The following is a 27,177-nucleotide window of genomic DNA, read 5'->3' on the forward strand; positions in this document are numbered from 1 at the left end:
CTACAACCAACAGGGTACATGGCGGCCCCACCACAACGGACTGGCTACCATGCTGGAGTTCAGGTGATGTAGTCCAATATCGTCATTGGCGCATAAAGCGACACAGCATAGCAGACTGCAAGAAACTGCACCCAAGAACAAATCCACACCCAAGAGATGGTAGGTGAGCGGGACTGCTAAGCGATGACGACAAACCTGGCTAGAGATGGTAATGCATGATGGACACATTGCTCCTTGTAAGGCGCCCTTCCCCAATCGGCTCGCTCTTCGGAAAATTTAGAAGGATGGAGGTCAAACCCGTTAGGGGACCATCTCACAAGGCCAAAACGGTTGAGACTCCTTTTAGTCGCCTCTTACGACAGGCAGGAATACCGTGGGCCTATTCTTACCCCCAAACCCACAGGGGGGGTGGGAGTGGTCAGCCTTTCTATCAAAAAATCACCAAAAAATGAAATTTTTCAAGCAAAAATCTTAATTTACTTTTGAATAATTTATCTTGTAGGGACTTAATATCACTTGCAAGTTATTAAAAAATTTTGGTACCAGAGTTTTTTTTGACACTGTTATAAACTACAGGAATTCTTCCTGTCACAGAGTAGATTGCATTTACAACTCGTTTTGTGAGTAAGGTCATTTGTTTATTTCACAGCAAGGAGGATTGTCAATAATAAAGATCTCTGGATAGATGTATTGTATGGAGCTAGTGCCAGTGGTATCCACACTCACTTAAGAAGACTATAAGAGAAGGTTCTAGGAGGCACACACAATTCTGAACGGCCTTTCCCTATATGTTGACTTTTTTTATGTCCGCAAATTGTCCCAGAAGTGAATGAAAATACCCAAAATAGGCAAACCTTGATACACTGATATCTCTGATATTGGAAACTATCCTCATGGCAAATGTCGAGCACAGGCTTCTCAAGCTTTGGAGAATGCGATGGTCCCAACTAAGCGCACTATCTGTAGGATCGTCTAAGAATTTTGAGCAATGTATTCAGTCTGTTGACCTCCATGTGCATGAGCACAGTGCAAGATTTGTAGTATACCAAGATATTAAGGACCTTGTGACTGATTTCACACCTACTAGGCCAAGACTCTCCACACTCATGGTAAAAGAAAAATTATTCTATAATCAATGACCATGAACTAATCAAAGAAACAGAGGAAGAAGAAAACGACTTGTTCTACAAATTCCTGGAAAGAATATATGATGACTGACTGGGTCACATCACAAAAATATCTGCTGGTGATCTCAGTCCTTAGGTGGGAAGTTACAGATAGCAAAACCAACAACTGGGCCCCACAGCACACACACCACAAGCAACGGTAATAGAACAAGGTTTATATTATTCGCAGTATCTCAAAACAAGGTTGTGGGTTACTATTTTCCCACACTAAGGTATACACAAAGGAATGGGGAAGTCACCACATGGGAACAGGATTGATTATTTCATGATTGATGCAAAATACAATTTAGTCATCTTGGACGTGCCTTGCCATAAAGGCCTACATGTAGGTCCAGACAACTTTTTGGTATGGGCACTAGTCGGTACACCAGAAGATGATATCACAGATCCTTAAAAGGACTTAAAGAGTGCAGCAACTTTGAGAATCAATGGGAAATGATAATGGATTGCAGTGGATATGTCAGAAAGTGAAACAGTGGGAACTGAAGCAAGGCACATAAAATCTCCACAGTTTGATACTGAGTAAGATATAGAAACAGAGGAAAAGAACAAGGCATAAAAAAAGAATAATACAATACATGTAGTGTAAACTTGCAAGGAAGAAAAGGACAAATGAGGATCCATCAACAAAACGGGAGAGACTTGATGAAAATAAATATCAAAAATTGGAGAGCAACTTTTCTGTGGAAAAACTAAATTGGTAAAGGATAAAACAGGGAAAATCGTAAACAATAGGACAGCCCTGTTGAAGATGGTGCTGACATTTTGATAAATGCCTGGCTCTCCAACTCAAAGAAGTGAGAACTGCCCTTAAGAAAGTGAATAACAATAAGTCACCGTCAACTGGTTATATTCCACTGAAACTATTCACAGAAGACAGTAATCAATATAGATTCTCCTTCAGCTTGAAATGTCAATATGAGATGAGGAGAAAATGCCCCAACAATGAAAAGATAGCTTTACACCCTGTATACCCCGCATACAAGTAAAGAGAGATGTTGAACAGTGGTACCTATTGAGGAGTTACACTGCTAAATTTGAAGTATAAAGTATTGTCTAACATACTGTCTGTATGTCTCCTCTCTACTGTTCAGAGAAAGATATGTCAATTACAAAGCAGCAAATGCTTGCATAGACATGAGCAACTGTACTGTGCTTTGACTGAACTAGGAACTCCAAGAAAATTGTAAGAATGAATATAGATCAGGTAAAGAGTAGTACAAGAACAGGTGGAATGGCGTCTGATCCACTAGATGCACAACACAGTATAAGACGAGAAGATTTGCTATCTGGTCTTGTTTTTACCGTTGCCTTTTTGAAGGTTATGTAGGATGCTGGAAAGACTGTAATGAGGTGCTGGTGTAGAAAAAGTCCTGTCAGGCTGCCATTTCAACTAACCAGATGGTCTACCCCTTGCAGGAAACCAAAGTGCTAGGGGGATAAAAGGCCCTGGATTCGAGAGCCCAGCATAACAGGCAGGCATTCATTCTTTCAGGCAGTTTGCAGAGAACACTGGTGAGGGTAATCAGCCAATATTTGCTAATGGATGTTGAGTTTTCAATTGGCTAAAGGCTGGAATGATGATACTATCTCACCATTACAAAAGGAAGAGACTGTCGAGCCAAATACACTTGAAGATCTTGAGTACATGGTGCCGATGACTAACAAGATGTTATATCATCTGACTGAATGGAATAAGGCCCTGGGGACGTACTGTGAGATGAGGCAAGCAATGCCCAGACAGCAAACTTCATGATATAAATCGCCATGCCAAGGGGTGAGTACAGGGGGTTATCTTCAATTAATCCCTTCTATGACTGGAAGCCAGCTTTATAAGAAGAGGAAAGTGTCACAAAGTGGATCACAAGGCGTTCAGCAAAAGTCAACATATCAATACAGAGACTTTACTGAAGGAAGAGACCAAGTACAGTTGTGGATTCTTGGTGGCTTAGAAGACTACAGAGCTTGATCCAAACCTGAAATGAAGAAGCATATGTTCCCAGGGAGAAGATGTATCGCTTCCAGCACTACTTCTTCCTGCACTTAATTAAATAGCAAGACTTAGCACATGTTGTTGTTGTTGTTGTTGTTGTTGTCGTCTTCAGTATTGAGACTGGTTTGATGCAGCTCTCCATGCTACCCTATCCTGTGCAAGCTGCTTCATCTCCCAGTACCTACTGCAGCCTCTCCCAGTACCTACTGCAGCCTACATCCTTCTGAATCTGCTTAGTGTATTCATCTCTTCGTCTCCCTCTACTATTTTTACCCTCCACACTGCCCTCCAAAACTAAATTGGTGAACCCTCGATGTCTCAGAACATGGCCTACCAACTGATCCCTTCTTCTAGTTAAGTTGTGTCACAAGCTCCTCTTCTCCCCAATTCTATTCAACACCTCCTCATTCGTTATTTGATCTTCCAATCTTATCTTCAGCATTCATCTGTAGCACCACATTTCGACAGCTTCTATTCTCTTCTTGTCTAAACTATTTATCGTCCACGTTTCACTTCCATACATAACTACACTCCATACAAATACTTTCAGAAACGACTTCCTGACATTGAAATCTATACTCGATGTTAACAAACTTCTCTTCTTCAGAAACGCTTTCCTTTCCATTGCCAGTCTACATTTTAAATCCTCTCTACTACGACCATCATCAGTTATTTTGCTCCCCAAATAGCAAAGCTCCTTTACTACTTTAAGTGTCTCATTTCCTAATCTAATTCCCTCAGCATCACCCGACCTAATTCAACCACATTCCATTATCCTCGTTTTGCTTTTGTTGATGTTCATCTTATATCCTCCTTTCAAGACAGTGTCCATTCTGTTCAACTGCTCTACCAAGTCCTTTGTTGTCTCTGACAAAATTACAACGTCACCGGCGAACCTCAAAGTTTTCATTTCTTCTCCATGGATTTTAATAACTACTCAGAAATTTTCTTTTCTTTCCTTTACTACTTGCTCAACATACAGATTGAATAACATAGGGGAGAGGCTACAACCCTGTCTCACTCCCTTCCCAACCACTGCTTCCCTTTCATGCCCCTCAACTCATAACTGCCATCTGGTTTCTGTACAAATTGTAAATAGCCTTCCTCTCCCTGTATTTTACCCCTGCCACCTTCAGAATTTGAAAGAGAGTATTCCAGTCAACATTGTCAAAAGCTTTCTCTAAGTCTACAAACACTAGAAACGTAGGTTTGCCTTTCCTTAATCTTTCTTCTAAGATAAGTCGTAGGGTCAGTATTGTCTCACGTGTTCCAACATTTCTACGGAATCCAAACTGATCTTCCCCAAGGTCGACTTCTGTCAGTATTTCCATTCGTCTGTAAAGAATTCGCGTTAGTATTTTGCAGCTGTGACTTATTAAACTGACACTTCGGTAATTTTCACCATCTGTCAACACCTGATTTCTTTGGGATTGGAATTATTATATTCTTCTTGAAGTCTGTGGGTATTTCACCTGTCTCATACATCTTGCTCACCAGATGGCAGAGTTTTGTCAGGACTGGCTCTCCCTAGGCTGTCAGTAGTTCTAAAGGAATGTTGTCTACTCCTGGAGCCTTGTTTCGACTCAGGTATTTCAGTGTTCTGTCAAACTCTTCTTGCAGTATCATATCCCCCATTTCATCTTCATCTACTTCCTCTTCCATTTCCATAATATTGTCCTCAACAACCCTCTATACACTCCTTCCACCTTTCTGCTTTCCCTTCTTTGCTTAGAACTGGGTTTCCATCTGAGCTCTTGATATTCATACAAGTGGTTCTCTTTTCTCCAAAGGTCTCTCTAATTTTCCTGTAGGCAGTATCTATCTTACCCCTCCAGTGAGAAGCCTCTACATCCTTACATTTGTCCTCTAGCCATCCCTGCTTAGCCATTTTGCACTTCCTGTCGATATCATTTTTGAGACATTTGTATTCCTTTTTGCCTGCTTCATTTACTGCATTTCTTCATTTTCTCCTTTCATCAATTAAATTCAATATTTCTTCTGTTACCCCATTGTTTCTACTAGCCCTCGTCTTTTTACCTATTTGATCCTCTGCTGCCTTCACTACTTCATCCCTCAAAGCTATCCATTCTTCTTCTACTGTATTTCTTTCCCCCATTCCTGTCAATTGCTCCCTTATGCTCTCCCTGAAACTCTGTACAACCTCTGGTTCTTTCAGTTTATCCAGGTCCCATCTCCTTAAATTCCCACCTTTTTGCTGTTCCTTCAGTTTTAATCTAGAGCTCATAACCAATAGATTGTGGTCAGAGTCTACATCTGCTCCTGGAAATGTCTTACAATTCAAAACCGGGTTAAATCTCTGTCTTACCATTATATAATCTGATACCTTTTAGTATCTCCTGGGTTCTTCCATGTATACAACCTCCTTTCATGATTCTTGAACCGAGTGTTAGCTATGATTAAGTTATGCTCTGTGCAAAATTCTACCAGGCGGCTTCCTCTTTCATTTCTTAGCCCCAATCCATATTCACATACTATGTTTCCTTCTCTCCCTTTTCCTACTCTTGAATTCCAGTCACCCACGACTATTAAATTTTCGTCTCCCTTCACTACCTGAATAATTTCTTTTATCTCATCATACATTTCATCAATTTCTTCATCATATGCAGAGCTAGTTGGCATATAAACTTGTACTACTGTATTAGTGTGTATCTTGGCCACAATAATGCATTCACTATGCTGTTTGTAGTAGCTTACCCGTACTCCTATTTTTTTTACTCATTATTAAACCTACTCCTGCATTACCCCTATTTGATTTTGTATTTATAACCCTGTATTCACCTGACCAAAGGTCTTGTTCCTCCTGCCACCAAACTTCACTAATTCCAACTATATCTAACTTTAACCTATCCATTTCCCTTTTTAAATTTTCTAACCTACCTGCCTGATTAAGGGATCTGACATTCCATAGTCACTTCAAAATGATAACACTAGCCTGTGAAGGATGTTGCTTGAAGTATTGCAGGGTCTTCAGTGATCGTGAACAGCTATTCCAATCTCTCTGGTCCACCAAGGCACTGGCCAGGTATGGACAGAACCTGTAGAAACTCAATGTAAGTGAGATGTCCATCTGGAAGTAAGTAAATGTTGCAAATGGTAATGGATAGGCTCATTTGCACCCATACCACTATTTCTTCCAACGTGGTACAAAGGGGAAAGCACTTGCTGACAATATCTGTGTGATGGTGTAGTTCCGGCACGTGACAGTAATACAGTAAAACCGCATTTGTACATTTCTCAGCTATATGTTTGTCACATTTGTGTGTTATATACTGTGCACTTTTTTGTTTTTGCATACATGGTTACTCCACTTTCAGGTTTTCCATTTATACATCCTCGCACTTTTAAACTATTATTTTACTCCTCAGTCTTTTTGTCGCATTCTTAACAATATAAAGACTAAGACATTGTCTTGAAATGTTTCGTTTATAGTGTGGCCAGCGACTGTTGATTTGCTGTCTGCATGCAAAGTTGCATATATTATTGTGGGCCTTAGTTGCAGTATACACAATGATACTGTTGTTATTGACCTTGTGGCAGTCAGTTTCAGATCGTGTAACTTGACTGAACATTGCTCCCAACAGCAGCCTTCGCAAGATGCCACTCAGGGATGCTGCTGACCACCCAAGCAGTGAGTGGCACACTTACAAACAATTGGTACAAAACAACAGTGAACACAGCAGCAGTAGCAACAGCAGCATCAAAGTAGTTCACAGGAACAGTTGCACCTATTCTCAGTGGCAGCATAATGCGCTGCACTGTGTGAATGGCAAGAGCTGCAGAGTAGCACTTCTCGATGGCGTTGTGTAATGGGGCCCTAAGGAGAGGGAATGCAGCCCGCGGTTCAACAATCACAATACATAGGTGGAGAGCACACCGAGTGAAACTAGGAGTTTTTTTGCCTTCGGGTTGAACTCAATTCAATTTTTCTAATATATTTTCCAATGTTCATGCATGATGAGTTTGTCACAAAATAAAAGAAGAAGTCTTTCCACGCAGGAGAAAGTAAACATAACTGAAGAAGTGCAAAGTAGTCCTAGTGAACCCAAAGTGAGCATCACAAAGCATCTCAAAATCCCATACTCTACTCTAACTACTATACTGGCCAATGACCTGCATAAGATCCAGTGTTTCAAAAGCAGGGCCAAATGGTGAGAAATGCACGTGTATCGAGGGTGGGAAGTTTGCAGACGTGGTAAAATGCCTACAGACTGTTTCAGTAAGTGTGCTTTACCTATTTCAGGTGCAACACTGAAAGGAAAGGCTTTAGAATTATCAAAAAACTTAAATGTTGAAAACTTCCATGATTCTTCTGATTGGTTACACTGCTTCAAAGTAAGATGTGGCATTACTGGCCATAGAATTTGTTGGGAGGCTAACATTGTGGATAATGTGATGTAGACTTGGAAAGACTGATCGCCAAAGTATAATACCAAAACACAATCAATGATATTTACAACATAGACAAAACGGGACTTTTTTTTAACTTTTTGCCAAATAAAACATTAGCATTTAAGGGCGATCCCTGCCTTGAAGGAAAGAGAAGCAAGCAAAAAGTGACAGTACTCCTTACCGTAAACGCAGATGGCTCCAATATACTCTGCCCTCAAGTGACTGGGAATGCACCAAAGCCTCAATGTTTCAAGGGCATTAGGTCATACCTCACTGAGTATGAGTCAAACAAGAAGGCACGGATGACTGGAAACCTCTTCAAAAGTCACCTTGATGAGCTTAACACCTGCATATGCCCCACAAACCAATCACCACCACCACCACCACCACCACCACCACCACAAAAGTGAAGTACAGGAAAATGCTGGGTTCAACATGACATTGCACATCTAGACAGCGGAAGGAAGATCCTAAACTGTACCTGTTGCAGGTAAACCAAAGACCAAATGTTAGGACACACTTTACACATACACTACATATGTATAGCATTTCCTGTCAGTTCCCTCAGAATTTCACTAAAACTTTTAGAATACATCCATAAATTAATCCAGCACAGATATGTAAATGTAGCTTTTTAATTTTTATTTCTTATCTAGGGAATCCAGTACATAAGGTCTGCTTGCGATCAACTGATGTCAAACACAATATGCAAGTTCTTTTGGAAAGCTGGTAACACAAAAGATGAAACTCAAGTTGACCCTGAAAATGTTGAACATTTTGTTGTAGATTTCGATACACTGAACACAATGACCGGGTTCATATTTCAAATAGAATTGATTTTGATGATTTTGCTTACCATGATGCTGACGCATATTGTGTACAAAATGACAATTAATAAAGCAGTGTTAGTATTAGCGGAAATAAATACTTCTGAGGAAGCTGAAGAATCGGATGGTGAATCTGTGAACCCTCCCAGTCTGTCAGAAGCACTTACTGCATAGGAAGTACCACAATGTTACACAAGATCAAAAAACATTAGTGATGACAGGGTGTGTACAGTGATTGCATAAGAAAACTTTAATTATGAATGCAGTATTGCTTCCAAAAAACAAACCACTATTATTTCACTCTTAAGCATAAATAACTTTAATTGCCCATAACTTTAACATAAGTCTATTTGAACTACTGTACCAATTACTGTGCAATATATGTATCTTCCATTTGCAAGCACTTGAGTTTAATAGAAATATACTGAAAACATTAATCCCTACAAAAACCCATTAATGAGGTTTTACTGTATCCAATACATTTCCACTGAATGATCACATTATGGGTGTCCACATTTAGGTATGAAGAGGTCAGGAGGACCAGTCACGCTCCACAATCTCTGCCTGCCATCAGTGGGTATGGAACCACATCAATGAGCATTTGTTCTCCTCGTCTTCCTTCTCCCTCTTTGGTGGCTGAGATTTTTGTTAGGATCTACCCACAATGAGCAAGTGGGGACCCCTCAAACCTACAGTCCATGTATCCTTCAGCCACTGGCTTGTTTCAGGCCTCTGACCTAAGGATTTTGAGGTAGAAGGTACCTAAGCCCTGTCACTAGTAGATACTGAAGGAGAAAGCTGCTTCTCTGGCTGCATGTGGGAAGTTTCTCCTGAAGATGGTGCTGCAGGAATGACAAGAGAGAAGGCAGTGGGAGAACTAGTGTGGATGATGACTGTAACTTCTGCATAATTCGTCATCATATCAATAGTAAGTAGGTGTTCACATTTTCTGTTTCTTTTTTATGCTATGACTGGGTAAACCATTGAACATGGAGGGTGGTATTCTAGGCAACTGACATACAAATGTGTGTTTTTTTTTACTATGACTACCTTTGTGGAATGGTCATCTGCAGTTGCTGAATTTTGGGTCCACTGTGCATCCAGGTGATATATGACCAAAGCGTAAGCATCAGAAGCATATCATGAGTGACTGAATTTAAGGTTTCACATCACACCTGTTCACCACAACTAATTTTTTCCAAATGGACATTCCCTTTAGTGGCAAAGATAAAGGTACCAATGTCTGTTATATTATCATAGGGACCCTTTTGGACATGTATGACACCACATACACCTCATCGCTCAAGATTAGCCATAGCTTCTCGCCTATTTCAAGTGTAAGGTCTCTGTGAAAGATGTTTCCTTGGACCAGATCCAAAGTTTTATGAGAGGAAATGGTCACTAGCACATCACCCACACAATCACTTCTGAAGAATAGACTGTGCGGCAGAGGAGGCATTAATCAATTGTGATCCACTGCACATTATTCCCAGAGTTTCATTCTCCAAATTTATCTTCAATATATTCCACAAAAAATAAAAGTTTTGTCACGGTACAAGTATCCCCATCAATTTGAGTATATACCAACTACTGGATAAACTGGTTTGCTCCCAGATGTCTGGCTTATTCCTCTTCACACAGGGTAGTCAGTGTAGAGAAAGCAGTAGGTTCCATATTGTAATGTGAAGAACAGGGATGTGATAGAAGAGTGATCTGATTGGCCGTTGTTTTGGTGTAACTTGACACATTTCCCGAGCAAACATCTGCCCTGATGCTACCTTTTCTGTTCAATGACTCATCACAGATGCCATCCAGTTATAGCAAAGGCAACCTGGCATGACAGCCACTGCCTGGAGTCCTGATGCCCCAGGAAGGCAGACATTTACTCCTTGGCATGCAAGCGAGTGAGCAGCTCATGCATCAGCAGTTTGAACCACATTCGTACAAAGGCTAAACGATAGGCATATAACGACCCCATCACAGCAGATTGGTGGTTGTGTTGGCTTAGAGGCACTTATAAGAATCTCCACCAGTAATGAGCATACAATATTTACCACTGCAAGCAGTAGGTGCTATTTAGCGTGTCCTTCCCCAGTCAGTCCACATTACAGAAAAAAAAAGGGAAATAAAGGTCAAACCCAAAAGGAAAAAAAAATTACTTCAGCCAGAAGGTGACATCAAGTAAATAAATGACTATTCTGAGAAAGGAAATCAAGATTTAGGGCATAGCCAAGTCGACATCAAATGCTTCCACCAACAGAAAGAGGGTATGAGAAGGCAGGATAGTCAGATGAGAGACTGCTGCACAGGGAAAAAAGTACGTGCTGCAATAGCCTGGGACACCATGCTCACAATGCAGGTATTCGCAAAAGAGTTGTGGGCCCTGAGAGGGGGAAGAGAAATTAAAAATTAGTGGAGTAGATGATGAGCCAGAATGAATTTTCACACTGGACTGTGTGTCGATATAAAATTTTCTGTCAGGTTAACACTGTGTGCCAGACCTGGCTTCGAGCCTGGAAAGTTTGGAAGGTAAGAGACAAGGTACTGGGAGAAGCAAAGAGCTGTGAGGATGGATAGCGAGTCGCACTTAGGTAGCTAACTTGGCAGAGGCAAAGGTCCCCAGATTTGAGCCCAGCACATAGTTTCAGTCTTTTAGGTAATTAGCAATTCTAACACTACATGCAGAAGGCAGTACAGCAATAAATTTTACATAACTGAGCAGGTTCAAAATCTGTGGCAAAAGAAATCCTACCTGTATCGGACTTCTTTCACCCCTCCCCCCCCCCCCCCCTCCCCCAGCAAACCTAATTAAGAGCAAAGAGTGTTACAGAGTAAATGCCTTGTAGCTGGAAGATTCTTAATAGTAAAAATGAGGAAGCTAGAAATATCATGGACATCAGTTGGACTGACTACAATAAAATCAAGTGAGAGAAATAATCAGGTCAATAGATCAGTGGGTCCAAGCAAGTATCCCAGGGGCTTTGTACATGACTGGGGGCTATGCAATACCTTAGAACAAAACCCATTTTCACAGTGAAAACCGGGAAACAGCTTAATTGCCCACAAATCGCCTGCCAAAGTGAGGGGCAAGGAATTTAGAAGACCACACTTAGCATTCTAAATAGTGCAGGGTTTATTATAGGGGACAGTAGCCCACTGAATGTTCCACCTCCGAGTGAGGAGAGAACTTACTTCACTCGCAAATCTGCACCTAAGATTGTGCAGTCAAACAGTCAACCAGTTCATTCCCTGGGGTATCCACATAACTTGGGACTCAGATACAGACAACTGAGCCCACAGTATAATTAAGGTCAGAGAGAAGGTCATGAATGGAAACTATCACAGGGTGACAGGAGTAACATTGCTCAATACCCTGTAAACTGCTCACTGAGTCACTACAAACAAAAATGCTGTTGAGAGTGGTCTGATTAATAAAACATAGGGCTCTCTTAATGGCTATCAGCTCCACCGTGAAAGCACAATGATTTCCTTCCAACAAATTTCTTTTTTTGTCACATGGAAGAGGTACAAGCATATCACAGCCTATCCAATGTTTCAGAGCTCTCAGCGAAAATGACAGTTAACCTTGGTAATCCTGAAGAATTGAAAAAAGGAAGAGCTGCCAAAAAGTTGGTCGGTTGGTTTGTAGATTAAATGGACTACACTGCAAGATTATCAGTCCCTTTTTTCATAGTCACACAGGTCTCAGATGAAAACCATACCCCAAAAGAATGCTGCCACCTGAGATCAGGGGAAGGAACAAAATGCGTAAAACTATGTGTGTAAGCACATTGAAGCAGAAAAAGAAAGTATCAAGTCAAAATGGGAAACATTAACTAAAAGAAAAAAAGTGGCACAAAGTATTACAACAATATAGCAGACTGTGTTAGCTCGCTGATAGCAAGAATAAAAAAGGATGAATGAGCCACTAAAACACACTAAAATCACCAGCCTGAAAGCACAAGGCAGGAGAAACAGATGGCCTGAAAGATGAGGATAGGACACCCACCATTAAAAAGAATGATAAAAACCCCTTCATGGATAAAACTTAAAACTATGTTAGCCACTGATGCATTTTCACTTAAAATCGAAGGATGCGCATCAGGGATATTGAAAGTCCACCGCAGGGTGGCTACATCTGGACAAGCCAACAAGATGTAGACCACTGTCAAGTGTGAACCACAGTGACACTGAGGTGGGTCTCGCAATGTTGGAAGTAACAGGGAGTCAACCAAGTATGGCCAATGCAGAGCCGGCAAAGGATAATGGTGTCCTTGTGAGAGGCTCGTATGGAAGACCTCCACACATTTGTCATCTCCTTTATCATACATAACTTATCCGGCAAAGTCAGGGAGCGCTATTCTGTACTCCAGAGCCCAATAATGTTGCAGCAGAAAATCAATCTAAAATCAGATTCCGGTAAGCCGATCTCCAGGCTGTGATTACAAATAGCCTCTTTGGCTAGCCTGTCTGCTAGTTCATTTCCTAGGGTTTCGACGTGTCCCGGGGTCCATAAGAAGGCTACAGAATGTCCACATTGTTCGAGGATGTAAATGGACTCTTGGATGGTCATTACCATATCATGGTGAGGATAGCACTGGTTGGGAGCTTTTAAAGCACTCTAGGAGTCACTACAAATGAAGGACTCCCTGGCACAGGAAAGGATATACAACAGCATGAGATAGTTACCAGATCTGCAGTGAAAACACAGCAGCCATCTGGCATTAAGAGCAAGTCATCGTGTCCTCGATGAGCATAAGCAAACCCAACGTGATCCTCAACCATCAAGTCATCTGTGTAAACTACCTCTGAATGGTGGGACGCGTCAAGAAGAGAGAGAAATAGGCGGCGGAGGCTGCAGGATGAACTGAGGCTTTTGGAACTTGTGATTGGTCCAGATGAAGCTGAGGTCGAGATATACACCACAGAGGTGTATGTGAGTGAAGCCGGAGGAGAGATGGCAGAAGAATAAGGGACCGGACACAGACTGTAATTTTATTACCGAACTGGGCTGTCATTGCAGGAGATGGATCGCCGTATTAGGGACAAGTAGATGGTGATGGATGTTTAGGCGAGCTGTGCATGTGTGAGAGCCCTGTGCCACCGCATTCCCTTGGGTATGGTGGGACCTGAGTGAAGCACAGACACTCTGAAGGTGAGGAGCCTCAAGAAGTTCTGTATAAAAATCACAAATTGGACTGGAGATTCCACTCAATGAAATGAGGATGTGGTGTCGCCAAGTGGTGTCATAGCTTTTGTCAAGTCAAAAAAGATGGTAGTGCGGTGATGACAGTGGGAAAAGGCTATTCATATAGCAGACTCCATACTAAGTTGTCGGTGGTGAACTGACCTTGGCAGAAACCAGCCAGCCAGAAGGCCCTGAGACTCAAAAAGCCAACACAAGTGTCAGCTCATCATATGTTTGAGCTGCTTGCACAGAAGATTGCTGTGGGCAGCAGGCTCTTAACAGGATTCAGCACTGGAACAATGATACTTTCTCGCCACTGAAGTGGGAATTCGCCATTGCTCCAGACGCAACTGAAGATGGCAAGGATGTGATGCTGGTAATTCACTGATAAATGTTTAATCATTTGGGGATGGACATGGTCTGGCACAGAGGTTGTGTCAGGACAATGTGCAAGGGCATATTCACCAAACAGAGTACTGTATGGCTGAAGATGTCATGTAGTAAAAGATAAGCACTTTTATTCCACCCACTGTTTTAGGGTACAAAAGACGGCATGGTCTCAGATGCAGAGGTTCTATCATAATGCTCAGCAAAATGCTCTGTGACTGCATCTGGATCAGTATAGATAGCTCCATTTAAGGAAATCCCAAGTATACCAGCAGGTGTCCGATATCCATAAAGGCGCCTGATCTTAGTCCAAACCTTTGTGTTCCGACGATGGTGATGTACCATTCACAACACTCCCACTTCCATCTTCTGATTATTTGACAGACCCTGGCACAAAGCAGTTTGAAGGCAATGAGGTGCTCCATTGATGGGTGCCACTTATGATGTTTGAGAGCCCACTATGCTCTATAATGGCCAGAGCGATATCTGGTGACTACCAATGCAATGTCTTCTGCCAGGGGCCACCTGACAAACAAAGGGTTGCTGATTCAGCTGCAGAAGCAATGGCTGTAGTAACATTGTGGATCGCCACATCGATGTTACCAAGGAATGGAGATCCAATAGCAATAGTAGAGGCGAGAGCAGAAAGTGGTCACTACCACATAAATCATCATGAGCTCTGCGCAGTGCACAGATGGTAGAAGGCCAGGACTATAAACAGAGATCAATGGTCGAGCATGTGCCATGTGCCACACTAAACTGAGTGGGGGCCATCTGTATTTTAGGAGGCAAAGATCGAACTGAGTTAGTAGATGCTCAACTCTTCACCATAGCCAGTAATCTTGGTTCCACCTCATAAAGGGTTGTGGGTCTTTAAATCACACAAAAGTGGGAAAGTTGGGGTGTGGTTGAGAAATTAGTGCAGCCAATACATTTTGTGTACCTCACTATCAGCAGGAAGGTAGATGTTGTAGGTGGTGATTTCCTGTGTTGTCTTCACCCTGACAGCCCCAGCTTCTAGGCGTGGCTGAGGGGCCGCTGGTAAGGGCCACAGGAAAGGGGACATACTTGACATCCTGTTACAGACATTATTATTTTTGTAATACCTCTGATAGCCATGAAGAGCAGGGGTCTGCACTGCTGAAAAACAGAAAGAAAACATAATGCTTAAGGGAGGACATTTATGAAATTTACCAAAAATGTCCATTTTCAATTTATTTTTTATTTGTTAGTACAACTCATGGACAATAAGTTCCCAAAGTTTCAATGTTGAAATTGCATCCGAAGTGCCTGAAAATTAATTAAAAGTGTGATGCGGCCCCCCTGCCATGCCCACATTTTGAAGCAGCACTTCAATACCAGCTCAGTGAACAACGATTCTGTGTATTACTTTCAACCAAACGTGTATGGGATACATCTAGAAGGCTGTGATACATACTCTCTGGTTTTATAGATCATCTTTGTATCTGTTCCACATCTTATAAACAATAACAAACTAGCTGCATCGTTTATGACAAAGCAATTCTTTTTTTGCTTTGGAGATTTATACAACTGTTTGATTCTTTCTTCATTCAGTTATACCACTATCACAAAGAGTGTATAAAAAACTGAATAAACTGCGTTTGAATAAGTTAGTGAATGGAAGATGTGAGAAACGATGACAAACCAGCAATGAGTCCGCAGCTTGTGGTCGTGCGGTAGCGTTCTCGCTTCCCACGCCCGGGTTCGATTCCCAACGGGGTCAGGGATTTTCTCTGCTTCATGACTGGGTGTTGTGTCATGTCCTTAGGTTAGTTAGGTTTAAGTAGTTCTAAGTTCCAGGGGACTGATGACCATAGATGTTAAGTCCCATAGTGCTCAGAGACAAACCAGCAATGAGGCTACATCTCTGCAGCTGAAAATTCAGTTGAAGACCTGATAAAGGAAAGAAGACAGACAACAAGAAACCAGAAGAGAAGCCTTGAAGGGAAAGAAGACCCAGAGTACAAATGTGATGCCTTCTGAAGAAGTGAAATAAGGAAAAAAGTTAGGTTGAACTTTTAATTGTGTTTACTTAAAGTTTATGCAACTTTTCCTCAGATTCTATGAATGCTAGAATTATGAAATTTTGTACACATATTAATGTAAATCTATTAAACATTGCTTCATGAGCAAATTTTGAAATTCTGATTGCAAGCTGAGATATGGGGCAGTGCTTGAAATTTTGCATGAAATTAAAATTGTACTTATGGAATTATAATTTTAAAAAATATGAAAATTCTGTTTGACCTATTCCAAAAACCTCATGAGAGAAGCTTACAACATATAAAGAGATGAAACAGAAATTTTTGTAGCAATCTCTTTGATACTTTGAGAAAATGGAACATACATTTAAAAAAAAAAATTAAACTTCAAATTTCATTCAAATAAAAACTTGAATATATATAATCAAAGGATTTTATATGTAAATGTGTTACTGTCAAGTAAAGCGTGGTACAAAATTTCATTGCCATATCTCCAGAACTGCGGATTTGTTGCATTTTTGAAATAGTGTGTGTTTTTTTATCAATGTGTCTCTTTAAGAGCTGATGTAACTCAGTCAGGTGGGGGACGAAAACCAGCACAATTCCACTGGAGGATGATGCTTTCTATAGTATGGAAAGGCATGAAGGGACCAAGAGGGCAGTTTATGCCTCAGGATCATCTGCGGCCACTGGTTTAGTGCTTGTATCTACAACCATCACTGCTGAGGTGTCAGTGAGATCTAGGTCCTTGGGGGAAGCTAAAATCTCCACCATGTCCTTAGACACAGAACTAGTACCGAGTGGTGGTGGTGGTGGTGGTGGTGGTGGTGATGATGTGGAGGCCACCCGAGTTTCTTGTTTCTTACCAGGCTACTACACCATTTTTTTGCCCTCTCGCTTGTCTTTAGGGGCTTGTTGGGAGGGCTTCTCTGAAGTAGCTTCAGGTACAGATGAATAGCGTGAGGCCCTTTGACCAGCAGCTTGTGGCTCCTTCAGCCAGTGACTAATGTCCACTGTTGCATGGCGCAGGGGGGGGAGGAGGGGCGGCTGGAAGGTACAGTCCCAAGAAACCCCTTCCATGCGAGAGGAGCAGGAGGCAGTTACTTCTCCAACTGAGGGGAGGGGACTGATGTCTTTGGCATCTGGAGGGGGGGGGGGGGGGGGGGGCAGCACTGCTCCCAAAGTAAGTGCTTTGGAGTAATGCAAGAAGTGCCCCAACCACCAATGGGGAGGGGGTGGCGTAGTCAGGTTGCCCTGAGGGCTCACTGTACAAGGCACAGACGAGCGAACTACCATCACCAGCAAGGGCGACATCATCATAGCTGCAGCAGAGGAGGATGCCAATCGAATGTGGTTCAACTAGTCATATTTCTTTTTGACCTTTTGATAAGTCAGCCTGTCCAGGATCCTGTAGCCCATACATCCACAATCTCCACATATGGCACTGTAATTGCACCAGGAAGACATGAGACCAAATTTACAGCACTTAAAGTACCGTATAGGGAGAGGACATATGGTTTTACGTCACATCGGTATACCATCACCTTCATCTTTTCTGGCAACAAATCATCCATAAAGGCAAAGATGGAGGCAATGGTAACTACTCTTATTACCTTTTGGTCCCCTACAGACACAGCAGATGAAGTGAAAACCCCATCATTATAAATTGGTGTGTAACTCGTCGTCCTACTGCAGTAGGAGGTCTCCATGAAACATAACCCCCTGGACCAGGTTTAGGCTTTTATGGGGAGTGCCTAAATGGGAATATCACCCAGCTTATCACACACGAGCAGCACCCATGACTGGGCTTTGGATGCTGCCTTAATCAGGACTGATCCATTTCTCATTCTGGATAATGCTGCCACAATCCCAATATTATCCTCCAGATTTTCAATAAAAAATAGAGGCTTTGTAGCTAGAAAGGAGAAAACTAAATATTGAGGCAAATAAGGCCCTCTTGTTTCTGTAGGCCTATGTTCCTCCCATGGTGAAGCTATGGAGGGAAACAATTTGGGGTCATACTTCTCAGCACTGAACTTTAGCCTTTCCCTCTTAGAGACTGCTGGGGCCACTCAGCCACTAACAAAAAATGACCCGGTTGGCTTCACTTCGAGTCATTCGCCCTGATGCCATCCACACAAAACAGCCACTCTCCCCAAGGATGCAACCCAGCCACAGCAAAGGCCACTTGGCATAATGTCCGTTGTCAGGAGTCCTGATGCTCCAAGAGAACAGGCATCTACTCCTTGGCATACATGATAGTTTGCAGCTCAGGCATCAGCAGTGCGATGCCTGTGTTGTTAAGAGGGCTACAACCAACAGTGTACATGACGACTCCTCCACAATGGACTGGTGGAATGGCTACCACACTGGATATTGGGTGTCAAAAGATCCGTTTTCATCATGTGCACAGAAGATGACAGTGATCAAGGGATGTAGACTACACACCCTGTAAAATGTCCTCACACAAACAGCTGGATTACGGTTGGATATGGAGAGCCTTCACAATATTAGATGCAAATGGTCTCAGCACACAATGGATACATGATGCACCACGTACGGCGTCCTTCCCCAAATGACATGCACTTCTGTAGAATTTGGAAATGTGGAAGTCAAACCCTAAAAGGGGACCAAAAAGCAGAAGACTCCTCTCAGTTGCCTCTTATGACAAGCAGGAATATCACAGGTCTATTCAAGTCCCAGTACCCACAGGGTTAGGGGATGGGGCATGGGGGTGGCATGCCAAAAGGTCATGGTAACAACAACTTTAGGTACTTGAAATAGATTGGTCCTAACTCATGGTCGGTCTGCTAACTGAGGAGGGTATGAAGGAAAACAAAAGAAGCACATTCTTAGGATGATAAGACAGATCATAACAGAGGCCCTCAAACTGCATTCTAACCAGTAATCCTGCCTGAGGGTGTGTGTCAGGGGTCAATGCCCCTCACATAAAAAATTATAAGTTGGATGATTAGGAAATTGTCCAGTTGGTAATTGCATAAGTCAGCAAGAGTCAGTACCATCAGAAATGAAGAGGGATTATCTGTGCTTTGGCAAGATGACTATCTACAGGACTAGTCCAGAAGCTGCCAATGGTGGACTGGATCCAGCAATTTCAAAGCTGTAGATGCTACCGAGTCATAAACCTGGAAACCAAAGTTTGACTGGGATGAGACCCTGGCCCAGTAAATATTAAGGAGAGTACAGTTATCTGTGCCCCAAGAGATGTGGGCAAGGCTGTGGAGAGAATTACGTTTTCACATGCAGCTAGACTTCAGTTGATGAATACCAGCAGCCATGCCAGCCTTTTATCAAAGAGCAGCCCTAAAAGTTCACACTGTGCAGCAATGCCCAATTGCCGGGTACCCAGAATTCCAAGTGAGGACGGACTGTAATATAATGGTAGAAATGGAAGATATTTTTTTTGTCCCCCCCCCCCCCCCCCCCCACACACACACACAAGAGACAAATGAAAGTTACAGGAAAGTGTCCAAGCATAGGCCTTTCAGGTGGCACTCTAGCTGGCATTCAGCCATGGTTACAGACTGGGAGCTGTACCAAACACAGAAGTAGTCTACATACAACATGGTGGTTAGAAGTGGTCTGATGGAGGTCACTAGCCCATTGATAGTGATAAGGATGAGTTTAACACTCAGCTTGGAGTCCTGCAGGACACCATTCTTTTGGACTCAATAAGAGCTGAGTGATGTACCAACTTTAACCCAAAACAAGTGGTGGGATTAAAATTTATGAATAAAAATCAGTAGGGACCCTCAAAAGCCCCTATTATGGAGGGTAAGTAAAAGTGATGGGGCCAAGCAGTGTTGCATGCCTGACATAGCTAAAAAGAGATTGCAATGAAGTACTGGCATTTAAAAACAGGTAGCTGGATTGCTGTTTACAACCTAAGCTGATGGTTGTGGACCATCCCTCCCGGAAACGACACTGACATGGGGAAGAAAAGGTCCCTTGATTCAAAGACCCAACATAGTAATTGGGCTACAATCCCTTCCAGCAGTTCAGTGATAACTGATTGGTAGCTTTCATGAATGTTGGTCTTTTGCCTGGTTTAAGGATAGGGACCATGATAATGTCTGCCTCTTCAAAAGGGACGTGCCTACTAGCCAAATATTGTTGAAGACCCTGAGCAGATGGAACCTGCAACAGTCAGATGTTTGATCACTTAATTATGCAGGTAGCTAATCATGGCTGATGGCTGTATTCATGACAGCTCAAGAGCCTGAAGCAGTTCCCACTCAGTGGTGGCTCACCCGATTACACAGGTACCGAACCAGGACCAGGGGCCACATCCATGACAGTTCAAAAGCCTGAAGCAGTTCCCAGTCAGTGAAGGACAGGGAAATGTCTTCAATTTATCATTAACACATTCCGAAGATGGAGACATAGCACTCCATATGTTCTGTCTCACAGTGTTTAATTAGATAACTAGCCTTATTACAAAGAAGCTTAAAAGCAAGTATGGTGTTTGTGAAAGATGTTTGGCATGTTGCAGGACCTTTCAATGATCCTCTATAGCTCTTAGAATATCTTTGGTCCATCATGGCATCAGTGGGTGGTGGTAGGGGCCTTTAGAAAGATGAGTAGCAGCTCCAGTGGTGCAAGTGATCACCTCAGAGAGATATCTCACAACCCCCTCAATGCAATGTGACAGACAGAGGACAAAGGTGACAGCAGAGGTATAAACCTGCCAGTTGGACCTTTGAAATGCCAAATGGATAATTGGTCCATTGGGTAGTGACATGGAAGTGACAGAGTCACTGGAAAGTGATCACTGTTGCAAGACAATTGTCGATGTGACTAAAGTAGAGAAGCCATGAAATTGAGGTAAGAGTGTAAAGTCAACAGCCAAAAAAGTACCACAGGCATTCTGAAGTAGGTAGATTACCGTCATTGAGGGGAGACAGACAAAGATTGGAAAGAAGTTGATCAATCAGAAAGCCTTACCAGGCAAAGGTGGTGCTTCCCTATAGAGAGTGGTGTGAACTGAAAGCCCCCAAAAAAGGAGAAAAGAGAAAGTAGTTGGATTAATGTGGACAACTCAGTATACGTAAGTAGCTTGCCTGAAGGTAAATAAATATTGCACATGGTGATCATGAGGTGTTTTGCACCTGCACCACTAGCCCTTCCAACATGCAATGAAGAGTAATCCAATCACAGACGAAATTTGTACAAACCAATTTACAACCCTTCCAAATGCCCCCTGTGAGCCAGCATGGTACTGAAAGGATGCTAAATAACCACAGAGCGTTGTGTAAGTGAAGCACATTTCTTGAAGAGTAACACAAATTGCAAGTGAGAAGGAAATAAGGTGGTGTAGTTCCAGCTTGTGACAGTAATATCTATTGTAGCTACATTGGATCATCACATTGAGGAAGTACTGGTTAGATTTGAAGGGGCCAGGATCACTGTGCCCCCAGTGAGGGGTGGATCATCATCAATTCGGCATCCAACGATGTGGGGGAATTCACCTCCAGTGTCAATGGGGTAGCCATCTCCCAAAATTTATTCATCTTCATCTTCTTCTCCTCCTCCTCCACAATGATAGGTGTCAAGTTTCTTGTGAGAGCTTATCTGCTGTGGTGGGGTACAAACAGAAGAAGAGCAGGCAGCCATGAGATCCATTGCCTGTCACTCCTGCAGCCACTGGATGGTGTAAGGTCTCTGATCTGTAGATTTCCAGGGAGAAGTTCCTATGGGGAGGCAGACGTTTCTCCAGCTGGTTGAAGGGAATGATTACAGAGGATAGTGCCACAGAAACCATGTGACAAGTGGCCCCCATGGTCAAGTTAATAGGCGTGACTATCAGACCTCGGTGCTGAGGGAGTAAACATGCCAGATACTGCTGATGACCTGGAAACAGTAGTGATGAAGGTCATTGTCACAGATTGGATTCAATCAATCAATCATTTTTTTCCCAATCTTTAGGTGACCTTCAGTTCCTGAATTTTGTATTTCTCAAATAGGTTAGCACATTTATGGGATTGGGGAGGAGAGGGTAGTCATTTCCACAATTGACAAAGACAGGTTACAGCAAACATCAGAGCACTCCATATAAATGGAGAGTCAAATGAATGGCAGTCTTCCTCATCACTCACTACCCACATGGCTCAGTCTCAGTCACTAGTGAGTGAGCACAGAGAGTGCGAGTAATACGCCACCCAACTGGGTAAGGAACATCATAACCTAGTGTTAGACATGTGAAAGAGGATCAAGACTCCAATTAATGGAATTTCTAGGCCTTTGCACACCCATTTGATTTGTGCGCTGTCATCAAGTGAGATGGTGTTGGTCATCTTCACTACTAACTTTTCTGCAAAGTTTATTCATCCTCTCTGTCACACACAATAGCTGAGAACACTACACAGATCAGGTACACACTTGCAGTGCTCTAGCACCCATGGTGGATGTTTGTGAAGTGGCTAGCTGAAGTCCCCACAACCTGGGTCACAGGTACATCAAGAAGACATCTGACTGAAGTGCTCGCATTTAAAATACCAACTTAGGGGTGAAAAATACACTTCACATCACAGCAGTAATGTGATTTAGACCTCTTATGCAAATGAATCCCTGTCAAAAGTAAGGATGAATATGCCAGTTCTATCTGGCAAGTCTGAAAGTACACGGCATATGAAACAGCTCCCTCACCTCTATGTGTGTGTCTTGTCTGCCTACAGCACTAGGTCCCAGTGAAACATTAATTTTCATACAACGAAGTCCTCATGGTGTGTGATGGCAACAGGTATATATCACCAAGTTGTTTACAGGATAGTAACACCTGTCACTGGGTAGGATTTGGTGTCTTAATTAAGATGGAACCACCTCATAACTTGCCAAGGAAAGGGAATTAACAATAAAAGTTTAATTTACTCTCCATAAAAAAACATAGGTCTAGCAGAGAGAAAGTACACTACTTAGGTTAAAAAAATGAACTGAAGGGAATAACTGTCTGCATGCTACTTTGTTTTGTTTTCCTGGCAGGACGTAGCCATGTATGGCATTGAACTGGAATTTGTCCAAAGAGACTGCTAGGACCTCACAGCCACCTGCTGATAACTCTGGTACCTTCAGGACAGAATGAGTCTGTCACAATGGAGCCTATTCTGAGTGAGCGTTCTCCCAATTGATGCCCCCCAATGAGAGCAAAGGTCACCTGGCATGACAGCCAGTGCCATGGCCTGGTACCACCAAAAGCAGCTCCTTGGGATGAACATGGAGGTGACAGATTGGATACAAATCCTTGTGTGGTCATGGAACTAAAACCATACAGATACCCGACAACCCCTCGCCCCATGTGGACTGGCTACCATTTGGGTATAGGCCAACATCCCCCCCCACACAACTGACAAAAAAATTAATAAAAATTTAAAAAATGAAAATGTGGGAGCAGAATACAGATGTGAGACTAAACAAAAGTTAACTAAAATATGTGGAGTGAAATAAAGGGAACAAAGTAAGAAAAGCCATACTCTACATCCTATAAGCGAGCTAGGTTGTCAGCAGGGAATGTGTCATAATGAATAAATAATAGAAAAGAGTAAAATTGCAGCACAGGGAAGTAAGCACTGCAATTGACACACACACACACACACACACACACACACACGAATTTTAAGCCTCCTGGGGGTCCACACAGTGTTCTGTAGTTGACATGCTTCTACACAGATGTGGAAGTGAGCTGGAGCACCAACATGTAGTAGCAACAATAATACCCTTCATACTGCTGAAGGCAAAGGACCAGGGCCTCCCACATAGGCACTGAGATGCCACACCTGTGCCGTGTTGTGGAAAGGCTTATTGTCCCACCATGAGGAAGTTGCCAAAAATCCCTGTCCGCCACAACATGGGAATTCTCTGTAGCCCAGAGACGGGTGTTGTGAAGACTGGCAATACCACCCATCAGAAAGGTTGCCCCCATCCGTAAATATGGTGGACGACAAATCCCAGCACCATGGTGACCTGCACAACAATCCAGTGGCAAAAACATCACCATAGAGCCAAGTCCATACATAATAAAGCCTGCAAACATTTTAAGCGATACATAGATAGTGGCACCTGGCATGGAGAATGTTCCACAATTTAATCTTGTTTACTCCATGCTGATGGTCCACGTGCCTGGTGCTGATACTGGGGTCATATTCAACAGTGTTCAACACCTGTTAATGTATGGGGTGGACCCATCTTTCATGGTTACCAATTTCTGTAAACAAGCCTGCCTCACACAAAATGATTAAACATTATCATAAATACTTTACAGTGCAGCTCCTATCGATACGGATGCTTTTCTCAATACAGTTGTGCTGCTACCCGTCCACTGTCATTTGCCTATCAGAATGTGAAGACCATGTAGGCCTGTTTCTAGTTGGTATACCAGATTGCTTGGATATCTTGCTGCTAAAACCTAGGAATGTGAATTTATTCCTTCATCACAATTTGAACAGCATTATGCAAATTGAATGCCACCTCACAAGCATGTGCCAAGATTATCAATGATGAGGTTGAGTGGTGTGACCAGCAAGTCTACAAACAACATCCATGAATGTACAAAGCAACAATGAAGGAGTAGCAATCCTGTTTCTTTCAACAAAATAATGGGAGACTACACAAACAATGCAGAGGCTCCAATGTAATTGACCTGTCTGACTGTGTCATTTCCTGTTGGAAATCTTGGCTTTCACTCATTTACACCTTTCCACGAATCCCATCTCGAAAGAGATGCCTTTATGGATTAGTACAGGTCAAGGAAGAACATTAATAAGCAGAAGCAACCACAGCTGCCTACAACTGTAAAGCTTATGAGCAACAGTTATGACTAGCACTAATCTACTCATATTGATATTTATGAAAATTACACCTAGATAAATAAGTATATATAAGCTACACAGTTGCTACTTTCCAGAAGCCACAGTTTTTCCTGTTATTCCACCCAGCAGAGCCGGCCGGGGTAGCCGAGTGGTTCTAGGCACCACAGCCTGGAACCGCGCGACCGCTACGGTCGCAAGTTCGAATCCTACCTCTGGAATGGATGTGTGTGATGTCCTTAGGTTAGTTAGGTTTAACTAGTTCTAAGTTCTAGGGGACTGACCAACTCAGAAGTTAAGTCCCATAGCGCTCAGAGCCATTTCAACCACCCATCTGATGTTTTTACCTACTACTTTATACTAAACATTTAGCGTTACTGATTTCAGGCACTATTAGCAGTTTGTACTCTGTCAAAGTAAGAACATCTATGAGGTAAACTTAAGTGGCAGCTAGAATCTACAGATTAACTGAAGCATTCTACACCATTTCACCAACTCACAGCAAAACTTGTCACCACCCAACCTAGCACTCACGTTATACTACAGATCAGTAAGTCAGGATCTCATATGAATTTGTATTCGTGTTCGTTGGCTTTCAAACCTCAGAATCAAACTCACATTTTCCAATCTAACCTAGACCCTGGGCTCTTGTGCAGCTCAATCTGTCACCACAACATACATTTATAAATGTAATATCGATGCAAAAGAAATATTGTCAACATTCCACCCCCTTTGTGTTTGCACACTTATGAAGCAACACACCACAATCATTATACCAAGGTGACAGACGAAATCTGGTATCTGCAAGTTCAGTTGACTCAACTGACATACGAGTGATTAATTACTCCGATAAGTAATAATCTTATCTGTAGCATAGACCTGACGATCAGGCTGGATAGTGATAGTTTCCTGAAGCCAACAAAACTGAATACAAAATATTGATGTTGACAGACTGATCTGCAGCGTAACCTTAATTCTAGGTTGCTAGTGGCCAACATTCACTTCTTATTAAATACACTTTTCTCTAGCAATAACTAAATCACATAGTACATTCAACAACATTAAGTTCCACAACGGAAAAACCACCTATTGGTATTTTTGTACACACCAGAACGATCAACTACCCCAAATTCGTACATATTCCATAACCTTTTCTGTCCATCTAGAGAAACTTTGAGGTCTTAAGATGATTCACCAACACAAAACCAAAAAACAGTCTTGTATATTCTGACACAGGAGGAATTTTTAAATAACGCAACAAAAAATTACTCTTGACATCCTCGTATGCAACTACTCTGTTTTCCTTCCATGTCATTCCAAATAGTGTAACAATCATTACCATTTTTATGGGCATACGCCTGGGTAAAAATGTTTCCCAATCCAGCATTTGTGCCATCCATAATAATGTTTTATGAACATTTTTGTGGGTTTCGAGGGAGGAAGGGAAGAAGCAAGATAAAGATCCGGGGCCTAGCTGGAAAGAATGAGTTTTCGGATGCGACCACTTTACAGGCATCAAGCAAACATTTCCCTGTAAGTCACTTGCTTAACATCTTTAAAATATTCAATGTATTATCAGTATACGGATCTGAATAATGCACATTTTGAATACGAAGACAGTGTCGTGACTTTTGAACCAACTCTGTTAGTACGGCGAATTCTATGCCAATTTTTTTTTTACGGGCGATTAAGAAAACGAAAAGGAAAGAAACCATGCTATTTTATACAGTGTGCTTCTTTCGACGCTGGGTGCTTCCGCGTATGACAGTTTTTCACATTCCTTTACTCCAGTTTAATTCCTTTCGCTCACTCCCTTTCAACTGATTTACTGACGTCCTCCATCACTTCGTGTTCGTAGACAGTTCTTCCATGTAAATATATATATGTAACGGTTTTGTAACATATGGGCCAATTCCACTGTCTGAAACACCAAATATTGACAGAGTGATTACGCTAGCTCTCAAAAGACAAACATACGAACCGTAGGCTGGCGGGAGCTGTGTAGAGAAAAATGCCAGATGGCTACTTAGTCTTGCCGTAACTGTTGCCGCAACACATGTGAAAACTAACAGAACATACAACAAACACTAACCTACCACTTTTTCCCCCCACACACACATTGACAACTATACACATTACACAAGACGATACCAAAGATTGTACATAAAATCTGACGCACAGTGATTGACGTTTCGACCGTAGACTATAAATATCTGTGGCGTGAACATTCGGACGCGCAGAACGAGAATACTGTCCCCAATATTTCCTGCAGCTCAAGTGAACTGATTTTGGGGCAGCACAGTTTAGCCCGTAATGCGCTTACCGTATTTTGATTGTTATTACATCACTGCTACACATAGATC

At 42.3% G+C, this 27,177-nt stretch overlaps 1 protein-coding gene across 2 annotated transcripts in view; it reads right to left on the minus strand.

Moving 5' to 3' along the window:
• LOC126271966 (sorting nexin-24-like) overlaps positions 1-26,971 on the minus strand; it is an 87,767-nt gene extending 60,796 nt beyond the window's left edge. The window contains exon 1 of one of the 2 annotated variants that reach the window (XM_049974426.1): positions 26,796-26,971. The gene's annotated coding sequence lies outside the window, so the exon portion shown is untranslated. The remainder of the gene's footprint in view (positions 1-26,795) is intronic. The other variant, XM_049974427.1, reaches the window with a different exon arrangement.
• Between the last annotated feature and the right edge of the window lie 206 nt (positions 26,972-27,177).

Source organism: Schistocerca gregaria, chromosome 5, assembly GCF_023897955.1.
Source record: "Schistocerca gregaria isolate iqSchGreg1 chromosome 5, iqSchGreg1.2, whole genome shotgun sequence".
Taxonomy (NCBI): Eukaryota; Metazoa; Arthropoda; class Insecta; order Orthoptera; family Acrididae; genus Schistocerca; species Schistocerca gregaria.